The sequence below is a fragment of the Polyodon spathula genome, chromosome 4 (genome assembly GCF_017654505.1).
Source record: "Polyodon spathula isolate WHYD16114869_AA chromosome 4, ASM1765450v1, whole genome shotgun sequence".
Taxonomy (NCBI): Eukaryota; Metazoa; Chordata; class Actinopteri; order Acipenseriformes; family Polyodontidae; genus Polyodon; species Polyodon spathula.
This window is the reverse complement of record NC_054537.1, coordinates 65,718,579-65,731,455: the sequence shown is the minus strand read 5'-3', so window position 1 is coordinate 65,731,455 and position 12,877 is coordinate 65,718,579. Positions and strand designations below refer to the sequence as shown.

The 12,877-nt window shown below is 38.1% G+C and overlaps 1 long non-coding RNA gene across 2 annotated transcripts in view; it reads right to left on the bottom strand.

The window, feature by feature from the left end:
• Positions 1 to 12,877, bottom strand: part of LOC121314760 — a 77,867-nt gene that overhangs the window by 41,142 nt on the left and 23,848 nt on the right. For both annotated transcript variants that reach the window (XR_005950150.1, XR_005950149.1), the window contains exon 2: positions 12,545 to 12,669. This is a non-coding gene — a long non-coding RNA (uncharacterized LOC121314760). The remainder of the gene's footprint in view (positions 1 to 12,544; positions 12,670 to 12,877) is intronic.

The window sequence follows — 12,877 nt, the reverse complement described above, 5'->3', positions numbered from 1 at the left end:
GAAGGAAGCCAGCAGCAGACAGTTTCTGAGGTTCAGTGTGGGAATACTGAGATTCTTAAGTTGAGTTTTCAATCCTAATAAGCAGTTCAGATTTGTAAGTGTTCAGCTGAAGAAAATTGGAAGACATTCAGGCCTTGATGTCTTGGATGCAACTTGAGAGATGGACCATGGCAGAGGGACATTCATGGTTGAGTTTTAGGTAGAGCTGGGTGTCATCTGCATAGGAGTGGCTATGTTGGCAGATGAGGTGACTGAAGGGAAGCATGTAGATATTGAAGAGAAGAGGCCCAAGAACAAACCCCTGAGGGACACCACACGTGACCGGGTTTGTGTCACCACTGCTTCTATCGCAGAAGACAGACTGCGTGAGTCCAGATAGGTAAGAGGACAGAGATCCCAGCATACTTCTGAAGGCGGTCAAGAAGAATACTATGATCTACGGTATCAAAAGTCAGGGGACAAGCACAGAGGGAGCAGCAGCAGCAGCATTAAGCAGGAGACCATTTACGATCCGGAGCGGAGCAATTTAAGTACTGTGATGCGGCTGGAAGCCACACTGCAGAGATTCAAGCAGATTGTTATCTGCAAGATGTTTCATCAGCTGGCTGGCTACAGTCCTTTCAAGAATTTTGGAAAGAAAAAGCAGGATTGGATATGGGACGGAACTTAGATAAGACAGCCGGGTCAAGGGAGGGTTTTTTGAGCACTGGCGTTACTCAGGCAGTCTTCAGAGCAGCAGGAACCCGTCCTGAATCCAGGGACAGGCTGAGAGTGTGCATAATGGAAGGAGCAAGGTCAGAAGCACAGAGATAGATGAGATTTTTTGTTGGCCAGGGGTCCTAGGGGCACATGGCACTAGTTGATTTCAACTATAAGCTGGCGACATCAGTAATGTAGAGAGGAGAGAAGGAAGAGAGAGCAGAAGGGACAATCTGAGGGGAGTCAAGGTGGTCAGGTACTATGCTGGGTTTGTGGCAGGACAGTGTAAAATAAATGGTGTCGATTTTGTTCTGAAAGAAAGAGGTGAAATCACACAGGTACATAAATAACTTTAGTAGTTATGTTACACACAAGATCAGTGACAAAATAAAAAAAAATGTAAAAAAATCACGTCCTACCTTCTATCGTTATAGCTATTGCCACTACTTTGAGACGACTGAGGACAATGGCAAAAATATCAAAGTCTAATGCACTCTGCCTGGGGATGAAAATCTTTTCATGTGCAAGTAATACAAAAAAAAGCTATTCTCTTATGAAAAGCCTTTATGTAACTTCAGATATTTATTTTCACTATGTATACGTTGGAAAGACATGGATAATTATACTTCCACAAGGTCGCATGCATTGTAATAATTACTATTTGCAATAGCCAATACATATTAAGAGTTTTTTTTTTTTTTTTTTTTTGTTATAATACAAACATTTTAAAAACCTGTCTGACATTTAATAAATGAATTACCAAACATACAGTTAAAAAGTAAAATGCAACAAGTAATACAATGTGCTACTTTTGGTATTACATAATGTGGCAGGGCAGATCCCTGCCCCAAAGAAATGTGTTGGTAGTTGGCAGGGATAGGGTTAATTTCTGTCCCTGCCAGACAAATGTGTGTGTGGCTGTGTTTCCAAAGGTTTGTTCAAAGCCACCTGTGAGAAGGAAAGAGGCCTTCAGTGTGGAGAGACCTGTGCCGTTAATAGAAAAAGTAGTGTATAAACCTTTTTGTTTGTGTTGTAACATTAAATGAAATGTTTTGTGACTGGTAAACAGCTCAGCTGTACAGTTTATTAGTTTAAGGACTGTGCAAAGTTAGGTTTTTGTTTTGATTACTTTTATTTCTGTAAAATAATAAAACGGCACAAAAGTGCTTTAAAAACTTCAATTTCTGTGTCTATATCAAGGGGCAAACAAAACCTTTATTAAAAGTAAAATCTTTCACAGTAATAAGTAAGGATAGAATATTACTTTTTTCTGAAGAAACGAGTAATAAGTTCCTTTTTTTTTCAGTAACGTGCCCAACACTGTGCATTTGATTATGTAGCTCGAGTCCCTGACAGTATAATCAGTGACACCTAATTGGTATACTGATAATTGGGATTTCTGCTTAAATGGGATACAACTCTGGAAGCCAGTTCTTCCCAATGGTATTTATGTTGTTTAATTGAGATACAGTATTTTCAAATGATGAACGAGATCGCTTTTCAGAGCAAGACAGGTTATGTGTACCGTGCTGCGAGTATGTGATTATGTGTAAACTCTTGAAGAAGGAGGAGTCTCCTGTAGTTTCTCAGGCTGCTTTGCAAAGAACGTTGGCAAGTCAACATCTCAGATGCCTCGTCTTGTGATAAGATGTGATTGCATTCTTTTTCATTTCATGCAGAAATAAAAAACAGCGATTAATTTTGTTTTTGGAATAAAAGAAAACATTGACTCATTTTAAATTATGTATTTAAAATTTAAATCTGAAGATGTGATTTCATTTTTTTTTTCTTTTCAATATTAGCTAGTGAGATTCAGGGGGCAGTAGCTGTGGCATCTTAACGTCCATCATCATTAATTCCCTATTTAAACCTCAATCACACATACCTTCTCGGTCTAGTGTTTTTGCTTTCTAGCAAACGTACAGACACTACAAACGCACTTTAAATATTTACCAAAAAAAAGGGCATTTCTGAAGCAATGTCTAAACTTCATTGCTTTGTTCTCTCGTCAGATTCAGTAGATGTTGAGCTAGTAATATCTTTTCCTATCTGCTCTGAAGACACTGCTAGTCCTCTTGCTACAGCCCATCCCACAAACATCCAGCCTCCAGACCAGCAGCCACATCGTTCAAAGCGCTGCTCCACTACTAACCCCTACAGCATCTTCATTATAAATACTGGCCTATCGCCAAGCTTGTAAAAGCCTTGTTCGACAAAGGCACTAATATTCCTGATATATTCCTAATATTCCTAATATTCAATCCACTCGTTCTATTCAACCTCTAACGTGAAGCTGTGTCTCCTGTTCCACCTCACCGGCAAGCAACTACAAGCAGGTGCCCCCTCCCCCACTCCACACACAGCACCCGCTGCCAGAGCCAGCTCAACCCTCCACTCTAACAGAAGATCCCGTCCTCCACCTTCAACAGTGCATACTTAATGTTTTAAAAGATTTCATCCAGCCCATTGCAAACTCCATTTCCACCATTAACGTCTGGCTAGAAAACCGCATCATACAATCCACAACAGCAGCCATTCCTACCTTATCTTCAATCTCTAATCCTGCCGTAGTTTCCGCTTCCGGTACTTCATCTTTGATCCCCGCTACTGACATCCCCGAATACAACCTCGTATCAGCAATTGCATCTGGTTCCGACTCAGCCTCTACTATCAGATGTCCCTGTCTATCACCTAATATCAGAAAACAAATAATAGAAGGTAAAGACATCAACTTAGTTTCTACTTTCCGTCTAAAAAATTTAACCCCGGGGAGTTTGTTCTCGCTTTCTCCATTTACCATGACGTTCTCTGCTCAGTTTATCCACACCGCCGCTAACAGCTAGATTAATACCTATTTTATATTGGAGCTCTCAGATTGGTCTTCCCCCGATTTAGACCTCTTTAACCGCATTTTCAGCAGTTTGTGAGCCAACACTTGTGGAGTTTGTGCATCCACAGCCCATTCTACCTCCCTCTGTCCAAAAGCAGATTCAAATCCGGTCAACGCTCCACCCCTTTGCGCTTCTATACAAGACTATCCACTCGAAAACGCCATCCACACATCAGCCCCACCGACAGATCTCCAATCCACGACAAATATGGTTGCAATATCAAGTTCTCCAGTGCTAAACAGATCTGTAACAACTTCAACTCAGCCGCTTGCTATAACAAATTCTCCAAATATCTCCACACCTGCAGTTTCTGGGTGACACTCACTCCAAATCCATCTGCCCACCTCTCCCTAAATGACAATCAAACTTACTTTTAGCATCCACACTCAAATGTTCCAGCCTTAGCAGGAGCACTTCATCTACATCCAGACAAATCATTTACTTACCTCATTAATGGCTTGTCTTTCAGATTCTTCGCCGGCCTTTCCAAAATCCCATCATCCTCCTATATATGCAAAAATCTTCACTCTGCCGTAATCAAACCTCTAATTGTCAGTTCTCTCATCCAAGCCGACACCGATAAAGGTTTTACGGTCGGAACGTTTTCAGCTCCTCCATTTCCCATCAATCCCATAGGCATTTCCACTCAATAAAAATATTCAGGAAGGAAGCGCCTCATCATCGACCTGTCAGCACCTCGAGGTAGCCTCACACGCAGCATAAATTCTCTTATTCCACACAATCAATTCTCTTTACCATACATTAAGATATCAGCCACCATAAAAACAGCAGGACGTGGCTGTTGCCTGTCTAAAGTCAATATCTCAGACGCTTTCAAAGTCATGCCCATTCATCCCTCCTTACATCACCTGTTCGGAATCTGCTGGAACGATAAATATTATTTTGCTACTCGGCTCACCTTCGGCTGCCGTGGCAGCCCGAACATATTTGACACTCTCTCCGAAGCACTCTGCTGGATTCTCCTCCACTCCTACCGCATTCCATTTCTTCTCCACTTGATGGACGATTTCCTCCTCATATCTCCTCCTTCAGATCCTCTAGCTCAAACAATCAATCACTTGAAAATCCTGTTTTCTTCAATCAGCGTTCCACTCTCCGAAGACAAAAGGATAGGGGTTAGGGAGGCCAAATCGTTAGGAAAAATGGACCCTAGGTGTTTGGTTAGGTCAGACAGACTCCTGAAGGGACTGGCTTGGTCATTAGATTGGAAGGCACCAGCTGACTCCTAAGCTCTTGTGGGGAAGAGTGTGGTGAGGGAACATAATTGGACATTCTAATACTGTGGAGGTGTTTTTGTATTTAGATGAACTAGTTAATAAATAATTAATATCATCAGAAATCCATTTCAAATAAACATGAATGCCAATAAACATGGATATGTGGGTTCAGTTTGAGCAGTGAAATAACATTATTCCCTTGATTAAACTCAAACAAAGCACATTTTGTTACCAAAAGACAAACCAAAATGAAATAAATATAAAAAAAACCAAACCCATGAAGGATAGCAGAGAGATTATGTACATGTTACAAACTCTTATGTAGCTAAATCACTCACCCCCTCAGAAAGCAGATTAGGTGGTATTCCACCTGGTTGTGACTGATAAAACTGTACAAGAAACAGAACTAACTGACCTGGGAGTATCATTTTCCCAGTGTTTGGTTACTTTGTTCCACCTATTCATTTCTGTCAGCTCATACTACATACAAATGCACACCAATTTCCCTAGAGGCACTGTCTTTTTCTTTGTCTTTCCTACAGTGTGTAGAACCTTACATCAGGGATGTGGGGGATTGGTTAAATAGAATGCCCCCACCACCCACATCTTCATCAACAAGCAAGTGACGTGACTATCAGGGAACCAGAGTTAGAACTAGAGCAATGATTAAATTATGTAATATTCAGAATATATAGTATAAAATAACGTTCTTACCAATAATTTGTACTGTACACGTACTTAGCTGGTATCTTTATTTGTGGCCATTATTTGTAGGGGTCTGCTTATATCATGGAGAATTTACATATTTTTCCTGGGTAGGTTATGAAATAAAATTAAGATTTCACGGATGTTTTGCGGAGCTGTGTAAACATTAAATAAATTTAAGTAAACAATATTTCAGAGCACTATAAATGCCTAAAAATGATAGGTACTTGCTTCCTTACTAAAACACAGTTCTTGCATTTGTTAAAGGCAAGCATGCAAAATCCCCCAGCATTTGCTGCCGACACTCTTTCTCTGTGGTGTGAAGACTTGCTCATACATTGAGACGGCACATTCTTCATCCACTAAATTGGTTGGAAGTGTAAGGCAATGCTTTGTCAAGTTTTCCAGATGTGAAAATCGATTACAAACAGTCTTAAAACTCTGTTACCCAGGGGCATCTGGCATTCTTTAATAAAAAGCCACATATGCAGCATGTTCGTTGTCATGTTTGTGCCATCCAGGAATATATGTTATTAGTGTCAAGTCAAAAGAAAAAAAGCGACTATTTCAGATCTATTTTTTTTTTTTTTTTTTTTTTTTTTAAGTAAGCAGCGGGTTGTTTTAAGTGAGGTGGCTGTGTTAGATTGTACCTGTAGAACTGATTTAAACTTGGCCACAACAGACAGGCACACTTTTTGAATGCGCTGACTTTCACATTTGTTTTCGGAAAGCTTATTTGTTTTATGTTCCGTTTAGCAGCCTCTGTAGTATCCTTTCGTTTAATGCAGTGGTCCTCAAAGTGGTGCCCACTGGCAAATTCGTGCCCGCGAAGCCAAGCCATTCTGCCCGTGGCAGCTGTTCTTAAATTATGGATTATGGGGCTTGATCACATTTGTTGTGTCATTTCATCTATACAATGTCACAAGAAGGCAGTCTGTAAGAACCTATGCAATAGCCAGCGTGCCCGCAAATAGCCATGTAAGATCAATTTATGCCCGTGAGGACCACTGCTTAATATGTGATTCTAAAGCTAAATAGTGATAGATCGTATTTTCTCCAAAGTCACATTACAAGATGTGCAAAACAATTGACCTCCATCTGCATGTAAAGTTTCTTTGGGAAATTTCCCGACACGATCTTCAGCCAAAATATACTTTGCTTTTTTTGCTTTGTTGTCCATTTTCGGTATTTTACCTCCAATGCTGAAAACTAGATTTTAGCAACCTCAATCAAAATAACAATGCAAAACTGACTTTGTCCCACCTCCTACTGTATAGTACAAGTCACAGAAAAGACACACTGATAGGCGGATTAAAACATTGTTGTCATGTGAACAGTAAACAAGAAAGTTAACCGCTTTTAGTCTGGGAGACAACATTGCATAAGTGCTCTAAAAATAAAAAGCAGGTCTGTTCAAAAATTTGGATTGCAAAAGTCCCTAAAATTGCACAAACATAAAAGGATGATTGCTCTCCAAAAAAACCCCAACGTTTAACAGAACACAGTTGTACATATACCAAGCATCAAAAGAAACTACTATTATAACACATTTATAAAAAAAAAAAAAGATATATAAACGATGGACATTAACTAAATGTTTTTGATTTCATTTTAAATTACTCGATCATTCATCCTTGACCATGACACTCTTGAGTGACTGTCTGAAGAATATGCACTTAAATAGTTAGTGAGACAGTTGAATGGACACTGGATATGGAGTGATTTCAGCTGTTGAGTTGCAAGCTTGAATAAAAGTAACAAAGAAAATCACTGAAAAAAAAAAAAACGATATCCCACATCTGTCAAAAGTGCAGCGCCTTCGTGCAATCGGCATGCTGGAGGCCGGACTAGGGCAGCGTACTGTGGCTTGTCGTCTTGGGTGCGCACAGCCAGCAATTTCAAACCTGGTGAGACGGTACAACCAGTTACACTCTATCAATGACAGGGCACGAACTGGGAGACCAAGAGTCACAACACCTGTCCAAGACTGTCAATTGTTAATCAGCACAATAAAATGTCACTGCACCTGCTGTAAAAAAAGAGTTTGTCATTTTTCAATCACACCTGGTGAATTTTATCCAAACACAGCGATACGTTTGTTTTGATGCTCAAATAGAAGTGTTACGTTTCTTTTGATGCTCAGTATAGTTTGCAGTTCTTCCAGGTTAAATGTGCATTTACATTCCTAATGTCACTTAAAACGTGTAATGATTCATTGACAGACTATCTGGGCTCTTCCGGGGGTGTTTATTATATGATATATCAATGCAGGCCACTGGCTTTGGGGTACCCTTTGTGCTGACCTACTTTAGTGTTGATTCGCTTCTCTTTGTCTGACTCAAACTAAATTAAATTATATAATCAATTATTTTGTCTGTGCAAGGCAGTGGCATACAGGGTGTCAAATGTAAAAAACAGCACAAATATTTTTACCTGTCTTTATTCTCAGATTTATCCCAAAAAATGACTTTTCCCCCCACAATTTATAAATCTTGTGAATAATACATACTTTCAGATATAATTGATAAAATTTGAAAATATTAATAACTTCTAACTTTTAAATAAATATTTAAGTTAAATCCTAATTCTGGGTTTTTCTAAATAATGATTTCAATTTTAAATATATAAGTTGTTGTGTATGGGCTAGGAACAGCTAGCTGTTAGTAAAGTCAGTGTAGGCCTGTAGCACAGGGATTCCCTCACGAGAACCTATGTTTGCTTTAGCACGAAGATACACTTGGCTTCCCTTTATCTCACACAGTATATAGTATTTCTGAATGCTTTTCAATACTAAGGTTTTTGGAGTTTATTGTAGTAAGCTGTCACAAAATGGATGCTGATTTTTCAATACCAAGGAAAAGAGCAAAAATCAACGTGGATTTTTCTAAAATGCATATTTTGTCAAACTGGATCGGTGACTGATCTTCAGAATTTGACAATAAAAGGGATTTGCAACTGTGTAATATGCAGTGCATAACAGAGAGGATATTACTGTCTCTCATTTGAAAGATTGTTGTCAACTCAAAATTATTTTTTGCAAAGCAGCCAAAATTCCATCATAATTGTAAGAAACTATACACCAATAAGAAAAGTTGAACAAAAAATGGAACAGATAAAAAAGGGAATTAACAGAAGCTACATGTTTAAAAAACAGTACAGAAATTGCCTCGTAAGCTAATAGATTACAAAGCTGGCTGCTTCAAATGTGAAAGAGCACCTGAGCCTTATTGAGACAAAATCCAGAGAAAGCAACTTACATCAGCGTGCTAAATACCTTGCAGACGATGTTAAACAAAATTGAGGGATATGGTAACACATGCAAATATCTTATTGCAAGTGACTTCAGATATCAGCAGTCATGCTGGAGGGATTACATGAATGAGAAACCATCAGAAGGTGGTGAGCAGGCGCAGGCTGTGAACACTGAAGTATTTTTAGAATTAGTTAAAAACTTGTTTTGGCTTCCTGCAATAATTTCACTGCCCTTGCAAGCTTGGGTGAGATACTAGATCACGCAGGTGAAAAATTGTTTGACAATGTTATATCAGAGAGTCAAAGGAACTATTTGTAAGGCTCTATGGCAGAGAGAAATTTGACACTGTAGAGCAGGGTTTCCCAGTTTTGGTGATGGAGGGCCAATTTCCAGAGGTTGCATGTGATGGGGGGGCCGCACAAGAAAACGTACCACTCATGAAACCAAAATATGTCCCAAATCATACATTTTTGTATTTAAATTAGGAATGTATATTACTACCACTACAACACCAGCAGCTTTGAAAAGTATTTGTATTTTATCCTGTTTCTTGGTACCACAACATGCTTAGGTTTGAGTACCAACATCATGCTGTCACATCTTACATTGTCCTGGTCACAACAATTAAAGAAGATAATACCGAAATAGATACTCTTCAAACTAATCCAATCAAACTCTTTTCTTCAGTAGTGAGGCAGAATGCATCTTGACTTGTACAACTAACCACTTCACGAAGAGCTGAATGTATGTACACTTAACTCCAATAATTCGATCTCTGGGGACCATAAAAATAGTTTGAATTCAAATTAAACAAATTATGTAAAATGCCCCATGGTGTGGACATTAAGAGCTATGTCCATAGTAAATGTGCAGAAATAAAACAGACGTTACTGTATTTTACCTTGATGATTTTATTTATTCTTTCTGAAATCAATGAAATAATCACACAATTCATAAATTACCTGCCAATACATTCGTGCTTTTTCTGCAATTACATACCATTGCCACATAACATCTTACTAGCTACTGTACTGTAGCCTAGCTGTAGTCTTACTCAGAAGCACTGTACAAAAAAGAAATGTAACAGTAACAGTTTTAAACTGTAGCCGGGTTCTGTTACTACAGTAGTACTTTCCCTAACAAAAGATCCAAGTTGATCACCAAAACTACAATACGGTACATTTTACTGATGTAGTTGAAGCTGAATACAGTTTTGCTCTTAAAAAAATAAAAAATAAAATCTACAACAGAAAAAGTGCCTTATTCCTGCAGTAACGTTTCTTGCCGTCGCTCTGTTAACATTACAGAATCTAGCTAGCTACTTCAGCTGCATAAAGTAATCAAACGTTATTTGGATGGTACCTTCACATCTCGATATTACAGTCATTGAGCATCTTCCCCCGTGGAAAGCGACAGGAGACGACAAAATAATAAAGTAGAAGCGCTTTTTCTTTACTTACGAGGTTCCATGTTATTTTCCTTCAGCAAGGCAAACCTGCTGTGCACTATAGGCTCCATTATTATTTTTTTAAAGAGACAGTGCACATATAATGACCGTAACAATTAATAAAATTGGCTTGAGAGGGTCCAGATTTGATTCAAAACATGTAAAAAAAATGTTAGGGAATTTTCTTATGAACTTTGATTGCTGTGCATTATTAATTTCCCCCAAATTACATGCACAATTTTTTACGGAAATTTTCAGAAGATGTAATAATGATAAAGTAAATGGTCAAACACTTCCAGACCCACTGGACTTTGGTAGAAGGGTAACTAATGCCATCCTTACCCCAGTACTAATGACAAAGTCACCTAAGCCACTGTCACTGGAACAACAATCCTTTTGTGGGTGTAAGAAAGGGTGATGTCTTTCGCTATTGCAGATGTGCAAAAAACAATGTCCCATGTGTTATTTCATACATGTGCACTGCAGAACCTGGAAAATGTCCCCAAATAAGCCATTTCCTTATGTTCAGTGAAACTTAAGTTAGTATATTTAGATTACTGTTAACAAAAAAAAAAAAAAAAAAAGAAGAAAAAACCACCAAACCCCTGTGGAAATGCTAGGCCTCAACGTGGCGCTAGGTGAACACCCATGGTGGTGGTCAACTGCAGCGTTACGCATTTTCTACCCAATTACAGATAAATAAGTCAGTGATGGTCTTTTTATGAATTTCAAACAGTGAGGAGCATATACTTTTGAGTTCTGTCTTAATATTGGGCAGAATTAACATACACAATCTTTCGCTGGATAGGCTAAACTTTGCAGCTTGATATAATACATTTTGCAAGAGCAGACCTAATCAGTTTTACTTCAATACCTATATTTTGCTAAACAAAGCTCGAAATATGCGGTACTTTTTGGACACATTCATCCCAGATTTGCCCTACATGGCTCCCAGACTATTTGGAGTTTGTTTTTTGTGGGTTTTTTTTTTGCTAAAGTACAATGCACACAGGACAGCGAAGGAATTTAAAAAAAAGCATATCTACAGAATTAAGATACATAGTTTGCATTGCTTGTGGTGTGCAGTAGTTCATTTAAATCAGTTTTTTTTTCTGACCATACTAGTCCAGTATGCACTGGCTTCTAAAAGAGCTGAATTTCAAGATGACCCCTCAATTTCCCGATTTCCACAAAATGACAAATTAGGTAGACCCCTAATTGTGTGTCCTTAAACACCACTGTTTCTGTTTCAGCACTCAGATATCTTGCATGTTTAATAAAGTCATTGACATATTCTACCTGTAGGGTGTGCACTGGCAATCCTCCAAAATGGTGAATTCTTCTGAAACTTATTGTTTTAGGGGGCAGAAATTATAAGTTTCTTTTTTTTTAAATTAGTAAATGGTTTAAAAGACGTTTCATAAGTTGAGAGGGTAAATATTAACTATGTATTAATATTTTGTTATAAACAAACAAAAGACACATCCTAACAACAGCTCTGTGTTATAACAACAACAGTAGAATGCACCAATGTTAAATTGGTCACTTTTGCAAAGTGTTGCAAAAACACTATAATTCATGAACAGACTTGTTCCAGACTAGTCAGTTCATTGTAACTGATCATTGAATTGTATGTTCAAACAAAAGTAAATTACCATTTAAAAAAAATAAATAAAATAAAATCACTTCAAAGCTTTCTTAGGGTGCAGCCAGATTTCCATCCCAGCCTAACAACTTGCACTGTGTTTTTTTTTTTTTTTTAATAGTTCTCAGAAATGTTGAATTTACAAGTAGACATTTAAGCAGGAGGGGAGAACTTTCTTTTTCTTTCCAGGAACAAGAAAAAGATTGTGGGCTCTATGTATCTTGACTTTTTGTAGGTTTTTGTGACTTCATACACCTACTTACAATGTATTAAAGTAATTTTCACTCCCATAACTTAGTTTCATCCCTGCTGCGGTAGTTTAGTTAAGACTGTTCGTTTCAAATGACTTTCGTATGCAAATGTATGAATCTCATTGAAGTTTCACACTTACCCTTGATGTATTAGCATTTTTTCCTGATTTACGACTTTGGTTTGTGCCTGTTATTTTGCGCATGCCTCTCACTGGCATAGATTCAACCAGCTGTTCATATGTTCCGGGTTTTTAGTTACTTTAAAATAAAGCACTTTTAAAATATAAAGTTAGAAACTTTAACTTATAAAAAATGGGAAGTAAAAATATACATCCTTTAAGAAAAAAAAAGTCCTTAAGTTTTATGAATAAGGACCGTTATCTTAAAGCAATAAAAGGCATGAAGAAAGCCATACCTGTCATTCCAGTTCTGTTTTTCATGCCTAGCTAGCCAGCACAGCCTGGACCCCACATGTGTTTGTCCCATTCATCGTAGGCCGAGCAAAGAAAAATGTTGATTTGACTGCAAATGCTGCGAGACCTGTCGACAAAAAGCACCTGGAGTTACATTCAAACATACTGCACTAGCAATATTTACAATACTGCTGGGTCTATATACAGAGCCTGATTAATGGGTTCAGTGTTGAAAATTGCCTTTAGGTTTTCTGTCTGCAGCTACTGCTAGCTGTGTCTTACATTTTTTGGATTGTTTTACTAAAGGGTCATTCAATATGAAATCAATTAAAAAT